At 46.1% G+C, this 20640-nt stretch overlaps 1 protein-coding gene across 2 annotated transcripts in view; it reads left to right on the forward strand.

Annotated features, from left to right (window-relative positions):
* CCAR1 (cell division cycle and apoptosis regulator 1) overlaps positions 1 to 20640 on the forward strand; it is a 1290009-nt gene that overhangs the window by 578859 nt on the left and 690510 nt on the right. The gene's annotated exons all lie outside the window — the stretch shown is intronic.

Below are 20640 nucleotides of genomic sequence, written 5' to 3' on the forward strand. Positions count from 1 at the left end.
GGTTATAGAGAGAGTTGGAGGATCAGAGGTAGAAGCTGAATGTTACTCCTGCTACTTTGGTTGCTGAACAACAGAGCCCTTTGTCCTATTTTACATCTTCCCCCACTCAGCGCCCATCTTCCAGATGCTAACACTAGCATGGGTTCTGTCTGTCCTTCTCCTTTGAGACTGGATTGTGGCATTGGACCTCAGGATGCTTATTTCCATATCCATGTCCAGCAGGCTAACAGGCACTAACTGTGATTCACAGTGGGCTTGAACTATTACCAGTTGGTGGTGCTTCCTTTTGGCCTAACCATTGCCCCTCGATTGTTCACAAAAGTGATGGTTGTAGTCACAGCACAAGTTTGGAGGTTTGGGGAATCATTGTTTCCCTACCTCAATGACTGGCTGTTGAAGGAAGGCTCACCCAGATGGCTGTCATCCACCTTCAGATGATGGCAAACCTCCTAGCATTGTTTGGCTTCTCTATCAGCGTGCCAAAATCACACCTGGCTTCATCAGAAAAGCTCCCATTCATCAGGGCCATTCTTTTTTTTTTTTTTTTTTTTTTTTGGAAGACCTTTATTTAGAAAAGGGTGCACACAGCTATTCAGCCAAACATCCCGGAGGCATGGCAGCAAAATTAGAGCATCAAACTGTTTTGGCACACCCAGGAGAGCTGCTCAGGATAAGAGAGGTCAATTTTTTTTTTTAATTAAAACAGGATATACACGGTAAATACTTAATACAGTTCCATATGGTAACGAAAAGAAGAGAGAGAAAAGAAAACAGGGGGGGGCCGGCTACGGGATCTAAAGTAGATACAATCACCGGGTGGGCAGGGAAGCCTGTCCAACTGCAGAGACACCCACAGTTTGAAGCGAACAATATAAGCAAGCATACATTTCTGAAGACTCCCGACTAACGCCCCGCCCGATGAATCCAATGACAGGAGAGGCTGAGCGGCCACAGTCCCAGCCACGCCCAAAAAGTCCAAACAGTAACCCGATACACTGCCCCTCAACCCAGGAAGAGAAGAAAAAGGAAAGTCCAGTCAAACTAAAGAAAGGAAAAGGGCCATAGAAACAGAGAACGGAAAAACAAAAATACCCCACCCCCTACCCCCCACCCTGCACCCCTGCAGATGGCTACGGCCTACCCCCCTAGCAGAGTGCCTATCGCCCAGCGACCAAAAACCCGAAATATAGTAGAAAAGAGATTTATAAAGGAAGGAAACAGAGAAAGAAAGAAAAGAAAAATTAAGGGAGGAGGAGAATCACACATTCCCGGTCACACTGCCCCCCTCCTGCGACGTACAGTCCTGGTCATTAAACAATAAGCAACAAAGCAAAGTAGATTCGGTAGAACCCAGGAAAGACGTCCTACCGCCCCGGCCCCAATACAAGAAAATGGCGGCTCCCGGGACCCTCACAAACCCCTAGCATCCGAGTCGAACACCAGTCTCACCCTTGACCTCTACGAGTGTTCACCATGAGTTCCACACACCGCATCCGCCTATTCACAGGATAAATCAAAAGTCCAGCCAGTCCACGAATCTGTGCGGCGAGTCCAACGGATATCCACAGTCCAATACAATCCTCAGCCGCCATGACACTCGCCATGATACGACCAGATCCCGACTGTCCCATACTCCACCACACTGCACAGCTCACACGATCGATAGATGTGCGCTGTTTCCGTCGGGTCACAGTTTCAATAAAGTCATTGGGGGATGAGCTCATGAACACGACCACAGGCGGACTCTTCAACTTGGGCGGGCGATACACCATGGCAGCGGATTCAGCCGCACACTGCGGTACAGACATTGCTATCCATGCTTCGACACTAGATGGGCCTCGAGTCGCAGATTCCGGGATCAAAGTCGGGGAAACGGCTCGCTTAGGGGGACCAGACAGATCAGAGTCATTGTGCGATCGGGCAGTTTCGGTGACATCCGCGATCGACTTATGTGAAAGAGCAACCATGTAGGAGCACAGATCCTGAATGGCGGCCATCACGGTTCGCAATGATGGCTCTTCTTCACCCCGCACCGCCCGAACTGATCGACTCCAGACATCAGTGCGCCCTTCGGGTCACCCGATTCCCCCAGGGACCGAAGTGCGATGAGGGCAGGCGGGGGCAGGAGGCACACAGTCCAGCGGCGATAGGGCCTCTCAGACGGGGGCCCCACCCCGGCGGGAAGGGAACGCAGAGAAGGGGACCCCCGGCCACTCAGCCACTCACAGGATCATTACACCTCCTCAATGCGGGTAGAACCGCAGGCTCGCCACCAGTCCAGGGGCAGGTTGCTCTCCACTTCTATCGACCGGACCGTGTCTGGGTCCCTCGGCCGCCGTTGTTGCACTGCAACCCGGCTGGGTCAGTACTCGAGGTCCCGGCTCTCGGTCAGCGTTAGGCCAAGAACTTCCACTCGATGTAACTCCGGCAATCCGTGTCGTAAGTTTCCCAGGACCACAACGCCAGTATCAGCAACGGGTCACCCATTAGGGGGCGAGGCGAAAAAGCAGGATTTGTAGCAGGATATTCAAGCAGCAGGAGGAGGTCGACGGAGCCGAGCGCTTATGCGGCCATCTTCGTTCGTCGCTAGGCTCCTCCCCCCATCAGGGCCATTCTTGATACAGTACGATTTTATGCCTTTCCCCCAAGCAGAGAGTCCAGTACGTTAAGGCTAAGATCTCAATGTTTCCGGGTATGTCCTGAATTTCAGTGCAGATGACTGTGAGTATGCTGGGATTGCTGGCCTCCTGCATCCTGCTGGTGAAACATGCCAGATGGCATATGTGAGCTCTTCAGTGGGACCTTAAGTACCAGTGGGCTCAGCACCAGAAGAATCTGTCGGATTGTATCCAGATTTCAGAGGAATAAATACATGAATCTTTTTATTTTTTAGTCAAAACCAATAACAACCGTACTAGCGTGTGCAATAAGATACATTGATGATGATAAAATTGCCTTGTCAAGAAAACAGTGTTCAATATAACTTTAAAGAACCCTAATAGAATATGTTTTCAGGGTACATTGATAAAATGCATTGCAGTGCTGGTCCTCCATTCCCCTAATATTCAAATAGGAAACAACATCATATAACGCAAGTAGACTGCTCGATAATAAAGTGCATGGTGCTAATAGGGAACCTTACTAAGAGCAAAATTGATTGTCACGAAGAACTGGATAACGGATTTATATACTCGAAGATTAAATAATGCACAAAGGGAAAAAAACACTTCCATCACTCCTCCATTGCATACGATCTAGTTCCATCAATATCAGGAGAAGGTTTCCATTATTTACCTCGTATAAATAATAACCTGCATAGATTTATTTTACTGCGCTGTAGACTGAATATGATTCTGTAACTCCTGGGTTACCCACAAAATAAATACAGACTAACCGATCTGGCTCGCTGCCCTTGTAATAACCATGCTGTGCAGTCAGACTTACATATCGTATTATTCTGCAAAAATTATTTTGAGGAAAGGATAACATTTATACTTTAAATTCTGAGGCACCATAATTTTAGGCAATGCCGGGTCACCATGCACTTTCTAAAGGCCTTGTCGGATCCATATGTACGTTTTTTGTCGCTTCATTTTTATGGGCCTGTTTTAGGAAGAGAAAAAAGATGGGTTCACATCCTACTAGTATTGTGCAATTTTAATTATTAATTGTTTTATTTAAATTATTTTAAGGCTCGTATTTGTAGCACAGTGAAATTGTTTCATACTTATTTTAACCTTGTATATATGTTTATTTATTGGTCCGGAAATGTTATATGTACTTATGTGCTTTTATGGTCTGTTTATAAAAGATCGAATAAAGCTGTGTGACTGACTGGACGCTTCCTGATACGTCCTACCCCATGGACCAGAAAGATCGGCTTCAACAATTACAGCCTAAGTATATCTAATTTGGGACAGCAGCACCATAGGTGCAGACACGATTTGTGTCTGTAGCTGCACAACGTACATTCCTCATGACTTCCTTGGCCAGCCCAGATGGGGTTAAAGTCTCTCACTGGTAATCCTAGAAGCTCCATGTACAGGATCTTCGTACTGGCCTGTCCATTTACATCTTTCATACGGTAAGGTTGCGGCTTCCCTACTGAATGAGAGTTGTTCAAGGGATGTACAGACCTCAAGTTATTTAACAGCCTCCAATCCCGGTCCATTGAGATTTCCCTCAGTGATCTATCACTTTTTTCCAGGCTGGGTAGGGCACATCCACGTTCTTTAGAGCCAATTCCTCCATCTGGAGAGACACAATAGCGCCCTGCAGCTAATAGTGCCACATGCTATCTGGGGTCTCAAAGTTGAATTTCAAGTAGGCCTTTAGTGACGGAGGCATTTGTGATCCTGATATAATGTTTAGTAGAGCAGCTTTACAGTCTAGAGGCTGGTTAGCCAGCCCAACGGTTGAATATGGCATGGCAACTGAAATATTTTCCTGCAGGCAGTACAATGAATGTGCTCCAAGACCAGTGTTAAGTCTCCTGGGTAAGCTTGGTGCCCATACTGCAGGGCTGGGAGTGTTGCATTTGTGCCCCTGGGAATAGGAGCAGCTGATGGACTACTAAGGATCCTAATCAGTTGGGTGCTCCTATAGGTGATTGCTGCTCCTTTATTTTTCAAAATTTTCACATGTGTGGTGGATTTAGCGTTTTCTGCAAACCAAATTTCCAGATAATTATAATTTCAGGTGGCGGAATAATGTCGGCAGCCTGAGGTGCGAAGGCAGCATCTCTAGTAAGCAGGTGCGGCTGCACCCCTCCTTAATCCTCTAGCATTTGGCACTTTAACTGAACAGCTCTTGGCGTTGTAATATTGGCTGGTGATGCAGCCACCTAGAAACCTGTATACCCCCTTCCTGGACCTGTAACCCCTGTGACAGCTGATTCTGGCATCTTTGTTGTCATCTTTTCATGCTACTGATCTGAGGGATATCCCTCCCTGTGCTAGTGTACTCTCTGTAAATCGCAGCCAGGAGACTGACAGAAACTACTGGGGGCACGCGTTGTTTGTTTTTGGACTCACTCTCTTCTGCTGGGGTGGGCCTATGTCAGCTCATCGTCATCTTACCCTTAGGAAGAGGGGCCATGAAGCGCTTGAAAACCTCTCTCCACCACTGTGGTACGCATGCCCGGTTGCAGAGCGGACCAGTCTGTGCTGCTCGCGGCCGGTCAGGTTGAGTTGGGCCACACCGCTTGGATCTGGTTTTGTGCTACAAGTAACTGGTGAGTGCTTACTATTGAATTTCAAGTGTGCAGGCATAGCAAGCCCCCTGAAATGGTGAAATGGAAAACATTGGGTGACAAAGAAGTATCTCCCAGGAGGTTGCAAGGTGCTACTCTGGACTCCTTTTTTTGTTGTTGTTTTTTTTAGTGTGCGCTGTAAGGGCCATTGACAATGAGATCACTCTGGTTGAACTCCACCTGTCGTTGGAAATGGGAGCTTCTATCATACTGCCCATAGATTTTCGCAGCTACTCTGGGTCCCCCATAGTGAAATCAGCCATACGGTCGAAACTATTTCTGGAACACCACAGGTCTCTCAAACTTCGCCTCTTCCATCAATAATAAGCATGGGTGGGCCCCTGATGAATATTGTGAGAAGGTGGCCTGATATGCAGTGCTCACTATTCTAGTGAACACTATGTATCAGTCCAGCAACCCTTATTGATGATTGGTTGTAAGTCAACCTTATAGACCAGCTATCCTAGTAGCGTGGATACGAGCAGTCTAAGGCTAAAGACTCGAGAGGGCGTGTTAAGCCAGCTGTTATACCACACATATACCCCTTGAATACCCAGTGAAAGGACACCACACAAGTGTTATGAAAATAAACAGTTATTTATTAAGAATCACAACAGCCCTGTACTCTTTATGAGGACAGGGTACTAAGCACAAACCAAAACTCTTACAAAAATACTTAAGTTAGCACAGTATATACAAATGCCCGAGGGGCACGGAAAACCATATACTCTGAAAGTGGAATGCGAAATTACTAGCAGGTAAGTACAGTACTAATAGGCTTTGGAATCGCTAGGACTTGACTATAGAATCGTTAGATTACTTCTAGGAGACCCAGGGGACTCGGGTGCAGTGTGTGCACTCTCACGCGAGATGCGGGACAAAGTCTATGGTAGCTAGAAATTGCAAAGTTAGTGTTCTCGGGCGAACCCGACCTGGTAGGGAGAAAACGAAAGTGGATCCTGACCCTTGGATAGTAAGGCTATGCTGGGGCACCGAAATGCCGAAGTTACCTAGCCCAGGGGCTGCAGCTGCATAGGACTCAAAAGACGTCGGGAATCCTCGTTGCCGGACCAGGAGCCTGGAAGAAAGAAGTTGCTGGCAGGCGACCAGTGAAGAAAGTTCGGTGGATCCAAGCCTGGGTCGATGGAAGATGACACCTGAAAGCAGAGGGGACCAAGTTCGAGACTACTAGCCAGTAGTCAGTGGGCACCAGGAGGGCACCGTATGGTAGCCACCTCGACTAGGTGAGTGGGTGACGCTGTGTTCGCAGATCTCACGGACCAGGAGGCGTTGTCGGCGACCAGGATGGAGGAGCGAGCTGTCCCACGATGGATGAAGCTGTCGGCGTCGCTGGACCCAGGATTGGGCAACAAAGCCTTGGCAAATTCAAGCCCACGCGGTGGACTCCAAATGGCGTCTGGAGTGGACCAGGAGGGTCCGGGGTGCCTCTCTTGAAGAAGGAAGCAAGGGCCAGTCTGGAGCAACCAGACCAGCAGCAGTGATGTCGTCGGGCGTCGTGAAGAAGGCCACAAGCCAGCCGGCTAGTAGCCACACAGCGCGGTGAGCACGCAAAAGCAGAAGGGCCCCACGCAGATCGTGGAGATGCTGGAGGGCTGATCTTCGGTACTGGAGCTGCTCAGGGTTGGGGCTTCTCGGACCCCAAAGCACTCACCAGTGGAGCACACGGTGGGCTTGTTGCAAAGAAGTCGTGCAGTCTTGGCGATCGTCGGTCCCTCGAGGTCTCGTCGCACTCACGGTTCTCAGCTTTGCTGTAGAGGTGAGTAGAGGTCAGAGGTGCCAGGGAAGCCGGGTCTCGTCGAGCTGGGTCGTCGGATTCGTGAAGAAGGACTTGCAGCAGACCGCAGTGTTCTTAGGATGGTGCCTGCGGATGCAGGGTGACTACTCCTTAGCCACAAGGGAGAATCTTGAAGAAGAAATCTTGATGTCCTTTCGTAGAAAGTCGTGTCTTGATTCCAAAGATGATCTAATTTGAACAGGGGGCCCGCTCCCATCTTTATACTAAAAAAGGGGGCTGACCCGGTGACTAGGTCCTGCCTATGGGTGGGACTAGGAGGGGGGTGGTTACACCCCTCTGCCATGCCGGACTTCCCCAGGCCAGGGGCTGGTGTGCCCCTGGAACTGGTTCAGACTGGCCTATGCGTAGTGAGCACCGGGGTGCCACTCAGCAGTCACCTTCCTGAAAAGCCCTGCCTACCCAGGATACACAAAACCATGTCTGGGACGGTGCTAGCACCGCCCCTGACAGGAAACCCTTTGTCCAGGCTCCCCTCGCTGGAAGGACTCCCAGCTGCAGGGGGGTCAGACTCGTGTCTGTGGTGGCAGCATCCATTTTGTGGAGCTGAGGCTTCGTTTAACTTTAACCGGGGTTCACAGTTACATACATGTCGGGTCCCTCTAGAAGGGTGGAATGCTAACCCCGTCGCCAGAATTGGCGAGGGGTTAGTATTCCAATTCGTATGACACCTTACTCGACATGTTTTGATAAAGCAATACCAAAGTTAGCATTTAACCGCGAGGATTATAATGCACTTAAGAGTATATGGTATGCGATATCATGGAACAACTATTAGGACTTGGTTCCACAAGCTGCAGACAGGCTCAGCTCATGCCAGAGCACCATCTCACACGATTCCAAGCACTCTGCCTTCAGGATTGTCAAGGCCTGCCATAGGAGTGACTGATAGGAATCTGTGTGTCCATTTTAGGGTTAGGTATAGGTATACTACACCTACAGCAAAGGGTGATTACACGACTTTGCCCCAGCTGTCATGCAGCCAGTTGTGTCAAATTTAAGAGGCCAGCCAGGGGTGGCATAATACATGCTGCAGCCCCTGGCAGCCCTGGGTACACCTATGCCCTGAGTTACAGGGTCTGATAAGGTGGCCCAGTACCAATTGGTAAATGCACCTAGGGTACATGTGGTAATTTAGAGAGAGAACAGCCAGGCTGTGGGTCTGATTGGCAGGCCCACAGCCAGAGAAAGTCGTAAACCAGTGAAACAAAAGCAAAAAATCTGGGTGATCATAGGATTGCAGACCCTACTCTCCTACAAATATGAAAAAGAAAATTAAGCATATGGACATTAAATAATCGCCAAGAACAAGATCGAACAAGGCAAGAGATGCATAATGATTGCTATGTCCACACCGTCCTGGCTTCCAAACTCGGATAAGACTCCAGCTCCCAAAATCCCTGGTCACTTATTGCAATCTTACTTGAATTTGGTATACGTAATTAGCACATTTGAGACTCTACTGGCAGCAAGTCTTTCGCGGCTATTGACCAGACTCAGTAAACTGGGGGATTCTGTATTATTGCTCCAGACTTCATTGGACAGCTTGAAAGATCAAGTGAGTGTCGAGGGGGTTTTGGCAAGGAATGACAGTATTACTAAAAGAGGCCTTGAGGCTGGTCGTTTGTATCCCCAGTCCTGTAATATTATTCCTTCTTCCTCTCCCTCTCCCAAGTTTAAAAGGGGTCTAGCCACTGGGACAGGTGAGCCTAAGATTGAAGGTGCCCTAAAAGATGGTAATGCTATTCTGAGTAAATCAGACAAAAAGGGAACCATGGGTCTGTAAGAATGGCACCAGCATAAAGGCAATGAGGGGGGCTCTAGATCTGCACCGGGAGAATTTATCAAAGCCACTGTAAGATCACAAGCCCACCACAAGCAGATCACATTGGATCTTCCTCCAGAGTGCTTCGCTTACATGGCAATCGTAACCAGTGTTCACCAATTGAGTGACAATAGTGAAAAGTCCACGCACCAGCTGAAGAATAAAGTCTTCCATTGGTTATCACGCAATACTGATTTCAGGAATACTAATTTTCTGGAAATTTTGTTTGTTGGACAAAGGGGTGGATTGACCCATTGCGTAAACATATAAATGGTGATTACATAGTGGTAAACTGCAGATACCCCAATCGCGCAGAACGATTGACTAATTGCTACGCCAAACTGTGTTGGGAGGGTGTGGTTCATGGCATAGACATAGGGCGCTTTGGGATTTTTATAGCCATTTTATTTCTCCTACACATTAATCAATCAATCAATCAATCAGAGTACTTGTAAAGCGCGCTACTTACCCGTGAGGGTCCCAAGGCGCTGAGGGGAGAGGGGTGCTACTACTGCTCAAAGAGCCAGGTCTTGAGGAGTCTTCTGAAGGCGAGTAGGTCTTGGGTCTGCCGTATGTGGGTAGGGAGGGTGTTCCAGGTCTTGGCGGTGAGGTAAGAGAAGGATCTGCCGTCGAAGGTCGTTCGTTGGATGCAGGGGACAACGGCGAGGGCGCGGCTGGCGGAGGATCACCTTCAAGCTCCTCACTCACGCACACAAAGCACTCCACAATGCTGGACCATCCTACCTGAACAGAAGACTCAGCTTCCACACCCCCACCCGCCAGCTCCGCTCCGCCAGCCTCGCCCTCACAGCTGTCCCCCGCATCCAACGAACAACCTCCAGTGGCAGATCCTTCTCCTACCTCGCCGCCAAGACCTGGAACACCCTCCCCACCCACATACGGCAGACCCAAGACCTTCTCGCCTTCAGAAGGCTCCTCAAGACCTGGCTCTTCAAGCAGTAGGGTACAAAATGGGGATGGTGATGGACGGAGCATCTGAATCAATCAAACACTCACACCCAGTCAAAAGATCTGGGTTTAATCCATCACCGTTCTTTAGCCCACTATGCCACCCCAGTTCAGACATGGCTATATGCAAATCAGTCTGACCCTGTGCCTCATGGAAATAGTCCAGCCCGAACTGCCAAGCCATGTCTTCCCTGGACCGGAAACAAGCTTCCGAGGACCAGTTTCTGGCATTCCAGCCGTCTTCAGCCCGGCTTGCTCGAATCCAGTGGCAAAGTGAGCAAGGGACTCACGTCTGAGCATACCCTGCCACACTTATGGCGGCCAAAAGCGGTACAAAAAGGGCTGGTGATGGACGGAGCATCTGAATCAATCAAACACTCACACCCAGTCAAGAGATCTGGGTTTAATCCATCACCGTTCTTTAGCCCACTCTGCCACCCCAGTTCAGTAGCAGCATCCCCCGCCCCTCCCCTCAGTCCCTTGGGACCCTTACGGGTAAGTAGCGTGCTTTACAAGTATGCTGATTGATTGATTGATATATCTAGACAGTCTAGATTGACGTCCAGTAGATGTTACTAGGTGTTAGGTGATGCCACAAAAAGAGCTTTCCCATGTACACATAGATGTTATTTGTAGAAATAATGGTTTAACCATTCAACAAGAGAATCCACCCCGGCTTTGATCATGCCAAGAGATTTGTTGCAGATTAGATGAGAATAAATCTCTAGTGAGACCCCCTAACTCAGTGTAAAGCCCATCTTAATGTGATTTTGTGCTATGACACTGGGCTGAGGTCTAAATTGATCAATCCAAATTGGTGTGAGTTCATAGATGGGTGTTATATATGCTTATTTCAAGAAACCTGGGCAAGTCAACCAATCCATAGGGTGGGTTGTAGAAATGTTCGTATTCAGGCTGGACCGTCATCCGCAGGCCGCTCAGCAGGTGGTTTACTCATTTGGGTAATATTGAGTCTGCAATATACTAGGTCTTGACTATGAAGCCCTAAGAGGGAAGTGTACAGTAAGGTTGATTAAGATTTCTAATCCCTTTAATAGCCAGAATTCGGATTCTGTCACACTTGGGACATTGTTAAATTGTATAGAGAATTTGAATAGGGAAAGTTGCCTTATCATAGGAGGGGATTTCGACATATCTTATGAGCCAGTCGATTTTATACAGGACCTTGTTCAAGAAAAAGATACAGAAAGGGGCATAAAATACTGCAGATTCCCCCTCTTAGGAGATGTCTGAAAGTTGATCAGCAAGTTTTGTCTCTCACCCTAGCTTATGGTTTACTCAACTTGCAATGGGCGGACGACCGGTGACTCAGCTGCATCTTTCACTTTTAAAAGGATAAATACTCAAACCAGGTTAGATTATATGGTGGTTGAGCTATATTTGTGGCCTTAAGGTACATGACATGGTACTCATAGACAGACCTGATAGTGATCATAATGCATTGGTTTTGGAGTTAACTGATATTCCCTATCTGACCAATTGCACTGATGTACCGGATTTCCCTATAGTCACCACAAATGATAGGTGGACAAAATGGCCTTTCGTACTATCTGATGGGAAGTCTCTAGCTGGTACCTATGAGGAAGTAATTCTGATCTCAACCATGTTGGAGAAAATATATTCCGACGTTCCAATTATTACGAGTAGTTTCTCAAATTTCCTTAAGTCCATCAAGGAATATTTTTATAGGTAATGGCAAAACGTCCCACCCAGGCGCAAAGATGGGCCATGATGTAATGAAAGCTGTAGGCTGTAAAGATCAGCCCTACTTTCAGCCGTGAAGAGTTGTAATAGTACTGTTATAGCAGAGGAAGGAAGGGCCTATAATAGAATATAGTTGTATCATAAGAAATGCTGGGAGGAAGAAACTAGTGCAAACTAGTTTGCGCATGAGAAAATGAAAGAGCCAGTTATTCTGGCACTTGTGGACTAAAGGGGTAGCATACACGGTTGATTTAATTTCTTTATACAACCACATGTATGGGAAGAGCATTTTACTAAATTGTACCCCCGCGGGGGAGGGGGGATTTGGGACTGTCGAGGAAGTACAGCATACGCCTCCAGACATAGAGGGAGGGGATATTGGTTTTTTTAAACTTATTTTTATTGGCATTTCTTATATAACAATTCAAAACACAGTCGCTACAGACAGCATCCACCTCTGAATCAACATGGCACTTCAAGATATATTGTCTCAGAAGAGCCCTAGTCATTAGTTAGCATGTTTATTGCTGTGCTGCATTTCAATAATCAGATTAATGGTGCCCTCAAAATCTTACTGTACAACGATACACTCCATTACTAGATGTACATTTCCCTCAAGTCTTTCACGTGAGCGGCTGGTGGCTGCGCATTAGGGTGTGACAATATACCCAATATAAGTGAATTTACTTTTTTAAGAAAAAAAACCTTCTAAAACAAACTTTAACTTGTGCAGTGGAGTGGTATAAGGTAGGGATTGGTTGTTCTTATCTGGGGGATCCAAGCTTAGGGGTCCACCGGGGTGTATCAAATGAGAGGGAAGACTTTCCCCCACAACGTTGTCTAATATATAATATATTCCTGATCACATGCCACCGCGTCTTGTAATTCGAGAACACCAGCATGTGCGCCCCTAACTTTGCAGGGATAGGAGCAAGCTGCTCCCAGGACACCATAATTTCCTTCCATAAATCGGCTGCGGGCGTTCCCACACTCCTTTACCCTCCTCCCAGCTCCGTGCTCTACCTTCAGCACCCGCCCAATTAGTCACATCCCGGTTCCAGTGTTCAACCTTAGCTCCCTGTGTGGATTTCCATTCTAATGCTATTCTGCGCTTAGCAAGACCTAGGGGTAAGTCGATCAGTCTATTCCCAACCTTACATTTCTGTGGACGAGAAAAGAGTCCCAACAAGCACAAGCCGTACCTGTCAGATCCCTCCCCAGAACTTCTTTGAGTTTGAGGACAATTGCTTCCCAAAAGGGGCGTATTATTTGGCAGTCCCATAGCATGTGCCTGAAATCAGCATCAGGGTGGGCACATCTTGGGCATTTTCGCACGTCCCTCCATAAGTAATCTTGAGTCAGTGAGGAGTCATGCAGGTCATATGAATGACATTGAATTGTATATATTTTAGGCGTGTATTATGGGAAATCTTCTTGGGAGACTGCAGAATTTCCCCCCAATCAGCATCTTTGAATGCACCTCCCAGTATCCTTTCCCATCCCCTTCGCAATCCACCCAGTGGGTCCAGGGACGCTGTAAGCAGGGTGGCATAAAACCACTTCATTTGGTGCCCAGCCGTACCGAGGATTAGCAGTGCGTGCAAGATTGGGTGCGTCTCAGGTTCCTCCCTTCCCTCCCCCCACTGTTGTCCAAAAGTGCGTACTAATGCTTCCTACTGCAGAAACTGACCCGGAGGAAGCCTGTTAACATCCACCAGTTCTTTAAATGGAATGAGGCCTTTCTCCAACTAATTCTCCCACATTTACCACCCCTACCTGTGTCCAAGACGCCAGTCGCCCCCTTAAATAATGACATATGAGTGCCTGGTGTTAAGCCCTTGAGGGGGAGCATGGGGGTATATCTCAGAGCTTTTTAAACTTTATCCAGAGATCTCTTCCAGGCCTACAACGCAGTGCATTGTATCACTGAATGATACCGGGTGGAGGTAGTCGGGACTAACAGTTTACCCAACAGCAAGTGGGGATGACCATCAGGCTCCAACAAACATGTGCCTTCCTTGTTCACCCCCTCTAACCACTACGCCAACCATTGCAGCTGGGCGGCTATCATGTAAAGTTTGAAGTTCTGTACCCCCAGCCACCCTCTGCCATGGGGCATTGTAGCGTCTTCAAGGATACTGTTGGGCGCCCACCATCCCACACTAGTTCTCTTAACAATGAGTTTAGCGGGCGAAACCTACCTGGTGTAATCAAAACTGGAAGGTTGACAAAATAATATAAAAGCCGGGGTATCATTACCATTTTGGACAGAGAAATCCTGGCCATGAAAAGGAGTTGCAGTGTGCGCCATAACTGAACACAAGATTTGAGTGACCTCATTGCTCTACCTGTTTACCTCCTTCAGATCTCCAGGGAGTGGAATACCTGGATACCTCAGCATTTAAAGGAGTGGGAAGCCCACTGTATATCCAGCTGTAAAGCCGCAGACCTGGGTAGCGGTCGCGTTACAGGAAAGAAATGTGTCTTGGCTTTATTTACCTTAAAACCTGATATTTGCTCGAACCTCTCTAAGATCTGCATTGCCAACGCAGTGCCGGTCACTGCATCCCCCGAAATAGATCAACAGGTCATCAGCATATAGCAAAATAGTACGTACCCGAGTTCCCACCCTAAGACCCAGCCCAACATCCCCCAGTCGGCCCCTTTGTGCGAGCGGCTCAATTGCTAGAGCGAACAGAAGGGACGAAAGAGGGCACCTCTGTTGTGTGCCTCGGAAGATTGTGTATTGAGCAGAGATCGTTTTGCCCATTTTAATCATCGCATTTTAATCATCGTAGTGGGTAACGCGTAAAGGAGCAGCACCCACTTGAGAGGGAGGGTATATAGTTCGTTTTACGCTGGAGTAAACTGTAGCCGCGATAAGTAGTCTGAAAAGGTGCAAAGCACCAGGCTTGATAGAATCCCTGGAGATCTTTACTGTTTGACGCCATCCATAAGTAGCTATATGCCCAATCTAGTATTTACCGCTATTGCTTGTCGGGGGAAATTCCAAGCACATGGAAGGGTTCCATAATTACAAGAAGGGGGATAAAGGGAACCGTTTAAACTACAGGCCAATTAGCCTGATGGATACTGCGCCGAAAGTTTTTAGCAAAACTAATCCTGACACAGATTCAAACATGGATTGAGTAAAATAGAATATTGTTTTACTTGCAAGCTGGTTTTAGGGCATCCAGAAGCACCTTAGACCAGGTGCGCCGCTATTTTTATTAATTGCTTGGAAGATTGTTGACACTGGGAAGGGGCACCCCTATGTTGTGTTTGTGGATCTTAAATCTGCTTTTGTTTCTAATTCGTGAGCCAAATTGTGGGCTAATTTCAGGGATGAGAGGATGCTCACAGCCCTGCTGCAACATATAGTGCATAGCCATCAAAAAATGATGCGCAAGTTGATTGGCGCACGGGCGGTGATCTCACCAGGAGAATTCATTTTTTAAGAGGAGTCCGCCATGGCTGTGTTTTAGACCCGACATTATTTGCTTTATACATGAACGGGTTAATCAATGCACTTTTTGATTGTGGTGATGAGCCCACACCCCCAAATTAGTGGGCAGACTAATTTCAGCGCTCCTGTTTGTTGATGATCCCCTGCTGAAATCAAAAACACCAATGTGCATGCAGAACGTATGCAGGTTCCCAATGTTTTTGACGAATTTGGTCTGGAGAACAATTGCTTGAAAACTAAATTTATGAGCTGTCGCCCCCATTGACCTTTTAAAGGGAAGCTGAGGCTGGGATAGAACATTCTTGAGCAGGTCAAGGTTTTTGATTATTTAGGGTTAGATTATCTAGCAACTTAGGTCATGGTCTGCCAAGATTTAAAAAAGTGAATGTCATTGCAATATATAGAGGCAATGATTGTTAAAAAAATAAATTGGTCTGTGTTTCGCCCTATTTCTACTGCACTTGAAATCTATCGAGCTAGAGCGCTTGGCGCTGCGCTATCTGTAGCTGAACTGTGGGGTTTGGAACAGGTGAAGTGTCTGGAGCTGGTTGAGAGTAAATTTATAACATCTATATTAATCCTCCCTTTAAATACACCATTGGGTTTGGAACGCTTTGACCTTGGGTTGAGAAGAATTAACCATATTGCTGCACTGAAGGCTCTAAAGTTCTGAGTGAGGCTATGGGCTAGTAAGACCCCGATTCATGTCAAAAAAGCTGTTGCCGAAGTGCAACCTCTGCTAAAAGCGAGGTCTTGGGATTATATCCAGGACTTCCTCCTTAATCCTCTAGCATTTGGCACTTTGAACGGTTCTTGGCGCTGTAATATTATTGGCTGTTGATGCAGCCGTCAAAAAAACCTGACTGGAAAAAAGTCAGAATTTCGTGCTCGAAGACTCATGCCACAAGGTGTTTAAGTAAGGCGCGAACATATGCTTTAGCCTCAGGATCCAAAAGTGCAATTAGGAGGTAGTTTGAAGTTTTGGTTTGGCCACTTTTTTAAATAAGGAACATGATGGACCCCTCTCCATGCATCCGTCACCGTTACTATTAGAAAGAAGCAATTAACGAGAGGGGTTAACCTCCTAGACCACGCTCCCTGAGCACATTTAAAAAAAGTAGCTTAAAAGCCATTTGGGCCTAGCACTCCATCCTTTTTCATATGCCTGATCAATTTCATGACAATGTCAGCAGTTATTAGTTCCGGGGTTGAAACTTGATTTAGATCTGCTGCTGCTGCTGGCAATACAGTGTGATAGGGAGCGAGGCTCCGATCTGTATATTATTCCTTCACAGGCCTTACCAAGTCCCCCTCCGAGACTCCTTTTCCCCTTGTGATTTTACAGTTTTTTAGTTTAATATGTTCCCAATAACGCGCCTGGTTTTCTTCATTAAGCATTAGGAAGATGTTAGACCATTTCTTTTGATTCATAGCATTCTTTTGCTCCCATACCGTTTTTCTGTGTAGCATTCGTTTATGCTTAACTGCAGTGGTGGATCTTGCTATGGGTTGTTTTTTGGGTGCTCGCTAAGCTTAACGTAAAAATCAGGAGGAAATAATGGTTTTATTATGGTGTATAAGTGGCCTCCCTTGCCTGTTATTCCTTAGGCGAAGAGCCTGGATGTCGTAGTTAGAACGTCTCTTAGATGTTTGTTTTCATCAGTTCCCTTCATTGTGTGAACAGTGGATTCCTCAAACTCTTCACACTTAGCAAAAGATGTACATTCATGCTGCAAATTGCGCACTGTTTCAATCAGTGCTGCACCCATCACTGCTTTTTTTTTAAAAATATTGGGGAAGATGAAGATCTTAGGAGTCTTGTTCCAGGACTTCCTGGGCTTGGACCCCATCCATCAAATTGGAGAGACCTGACAAGTCCAGGCCCCTTGAGACTTGACCAGAACATTCACACAAAGGACACAAAAGACCTACATCAATCTTCTTTACTTTTGGCAAAACAACATCAAAATCACCTAGGGGACAAACATATCCTGAAGTTTGGCTTTTGACTAAAGCACCTATGAGCTGAGACTCAAAAGAGGAGCAGTTGTACCCACTGACACCACCTTCTTTCCCTCCCAAGTTGTACAACTCCTCCACTCTGGTGGTTTGATGATCAACATTTTCAACATCAACATTGATTTTGCCTCATTCGGGCCAAATCCTATGCTTGGGCTTCTGATTTTAAAGTGTTTTGTAACAAAGTCTCGTAGGGAAAATGGTAGACCGGCAACCGGCCTCACAGACTTCTGCCTTTTCCCTAAAACCTGAGTCTTCTTTGCTTCTGAAGAGGGCGTACCAGAAATAGTGGTAGAAATGATAGGCTCAGGCTCAGATGAGGGGGTATTTGCTGATGAACCTAGAGTTGTTTGCGACCTCAGATCCATCACAGAAACTGATGACCTGTCCAGGTGGCCTTGGGTAGTCAGGACCAGTATCCCAAAACTTAAGGAAGATCAACAATTAGACATGAGGATTATTTAATAAATCCTTATATTTAAGGTATATCTTGGGCATAATAAATGTCAGTATTACACGTTATAGAATTATAAAGTTCAACAGACAACAATCAGACACTTGCTATACCTATATTTCCACCATAATACAGTATGTGTGTAAAAGGAAAAAAGCAGAGGCATGAGCAACCTTTCCAATCCTCACAATGAAAATTAAGGTGTGCAAATACAACTTCATAACCCTTAAAGGATAGTGCACAAACTAGTTCTTCAGTAGTGATGGTTAAATCTGCCAACATAAATGTATTCCTAGAATACTTCTCTGTATCTATGTCAATCTTGGTAAACCACAGTGACAGTCCTAAACAGTTTCCAAGATTTTCCTTTATTTTGGCAAGGATGCAAGGCACCTCCTACATTAGCTTGATAATGATTTTTCCTTCTATTTTCAAGTGCATAGGTCTTAGAAGAGGATTGATTGTCTGTTCTTGTCTGTATTAGACCATGCTCATCTTACAATTTAATGGATGAATGCAATAAAATGGTGCGGCCAAGGATATGGAAATTGTACTGTGATTTGTTCATGGATCCTGCTCACAGTACTGATTTGAATGATGGAATAGGACACTACTTTATAGAAAACAATTGTCATTTTAGACCTCTAGCAATGAATTGGGAATCCTTTAAGGGGTCACCGATTAGGCAGCAATTTTCCTAGCAGTTAGGGCTAAAAGAGAGAAAAGGTTTCTTGAAGCCTGCTCTACTACCCAACTGATCCGTCAGAAAAGGAAAATAACTGGTTGCATACGAAACGCAGGGCACAAGGTAATTGCTGCATCTGATAGAAACCTTAACTTTTGAATTATCCCCAAGCATCAGGCTGGATCCGAAAAATGTTCAGCAGTACCTCTGCGGGTGGGGGACGGTGCCGTACAGCTCTGTGATGACATCGACTCCTGTTGTGACACCAGTGGAGCTGTGTAAGTCCCCTACGGTGCGTGGATGTTTTTCCCATGCTTTGTGGGATACCTTGCAGACTACGTTGCCATCGCTTCCAGATAACCTCTGTTCTGTTGTTGGAAACTTGATTAGCAATGGCCAACAAGCAGCTAAGATGATAATCCGATGTGGATACTACTGATTCAGTATGCTGGGCGATTTCATTTTTGGTGGCTCTTCGGCGTCGTACATGGTTAAGAACCTCCGGTTTTTCAGAGGCTGTGCAGGCGACTTTAGTCGATATGCCCTTTGACGGCTCACATCTTTTTAGTGCTCAGGCCGATTCAGATTTGAAACTCTTCTGTAATAGAAGTGATGCAGAGCCTTAATTACTCTTTCTTTGTTATTTGTTCTCTAATTTTGACTCTATATTTGTGTTGTTTAGGTGATAATGTAAGGTTTATTTTCTCAAAGGGTCTAACTGTGTTGGGGCATTGACTTGTCCCTCTTTTAATAAAACATTTTTGGTGTTTCTGTGGGGAGCAGATTGTATGGTTGCGATACCATCTTTGACAATTTAAGTGGCATAAGGATACCTAATAAAGGGTTTCATGCTCAAGAGGTCATTTGTAGGGGATGTGTCTTCTCGTTAGGAAGTTCACCTTATCACATGCTTCTTTCAAAGCAGTTTGTTATGCAGGTGTTCATTACTGTTGACTTGCAGTATTTCTTATAGAGACATATTACTTATGCCAAACGTAAGACCTTGTATATGGTTGTATTTGTTTTTTAATTCTCTGAATTTTTCACTTCAGGGTAGATTTGATATCTGGTTTGGCCGATGCAGTCCTGTTTTCTACTTTAGAGGAGTGCACTTTTCATTGATTTCAGCTGGTGCACGGATTGCTTTTGCGTTGAATACTTTTTAGGTATGATTTCTGGTGAGGTGACCTTGCCAGATTTACTATGCGTTGAATTCCTTACCTGCACATGGGATTGTGTTCCATGGAAGTGTGCAGTTCTTTGCTTGGGGGTGTTACGTCTGGCGCGCTCAGGGTGTCTGATGTGTATTCTTCTGAATACTCATAATCTTTGTTTTCTCCATTTTAGTGGTGATGTTTATGTTTATGTTCAATTTTGGAACATGGTTGTCCTGTGAGCTCAGCTTCTGAGATTGTCTGATATGCAGTATCTGAATAGTGACTTTAGGAGTGTTTACAACCATGTATTACATGGTTGGAAAGATTTCTGTTCTTTCAGAGGAGAAGGTTTGTGTTTGATCTTTGCTTTAAGGACTTCCTGAATTTTTCCATAACTTTTGGTATTGACACTATTGATAGCCATACATTTCCTTTCTGGAGGTTTGTTGTTCTCCAACACCCTGGGGACATTTCCCTTTTCTTTTCTCTTTTAACTGTTTGTTATTTTCTGTACCTTACAGCCTTTTAAGGTATAATAGTGTTCAGTTATAATCTGATGCTTCATTGTTCTTAGAGAACTAAATATTCCTATATGGGCCTTTGTCTGCCTTACAGTGAGATTAGTTATTGGCTCATATGTCTTGCGGACAATTATTACAACTGGGTTCTCTTTGGATAAAATAATTTCCATGAACATTACTTATTTTATTCATTCTGACCGTCTAGGCCAAGAATTGTTGGAAGTGCTTGCTGATGGCAAGGTATCATTTTCATGTAGATTTTCATTACGTAATGCTGGCCTTTAATTGTATGTCTTTTGTTTTCTTGCCCTAAGTGCGCCAGGTATACCCAGACGTGGCTCCTGAGCTCACTGTGCCTCTAGAATCAAGCTATCCTGGCTGAAGAGGGGTGAAACACCGAAACCGGTCCTAGAATGCTTGTTTCTGGTCCAGGGAGGACCTGGCTTGGCAGTTCGGGCTGGACTGTTCCCATGAGGCACAGGGTCAAGACTGATTTGCATATGGCCAGGTCTAAACTGGAGTGACATGGTGAGGAAAGAATGATGGATTTAATCCAGATCTCCTGACTAGGGGTGAATGTTTTGATTTGTTCAGCATTCCGTCCATCAATTGTGTATCTTTTGCTTTCTCACCCTAAGTGCGCCAGGTATGCCCAGACGTGGGTCCTGGGCTCACTGTGCCCCTGGAATCAAGCTATTCTGGCTAAAGGGGGGTGAAACCCCCGAAACCGGTCCTAGGATGCTTGTTTCCGGTCC

This window comes from Lissotriton vulgaris, chromosome 5 (assembly GCF_964263255.1).
Source record: "Lissotriton vulgaris chromosome 5, aLisVul1.2, whole genome shotgun sequence".
Taxonomy (NCBI): Eukaryota; Metazoa; Chordata; class Amphibia; order Caudata; family Salamandridae; genus Lissotriton; species Lissotriton vulgaris.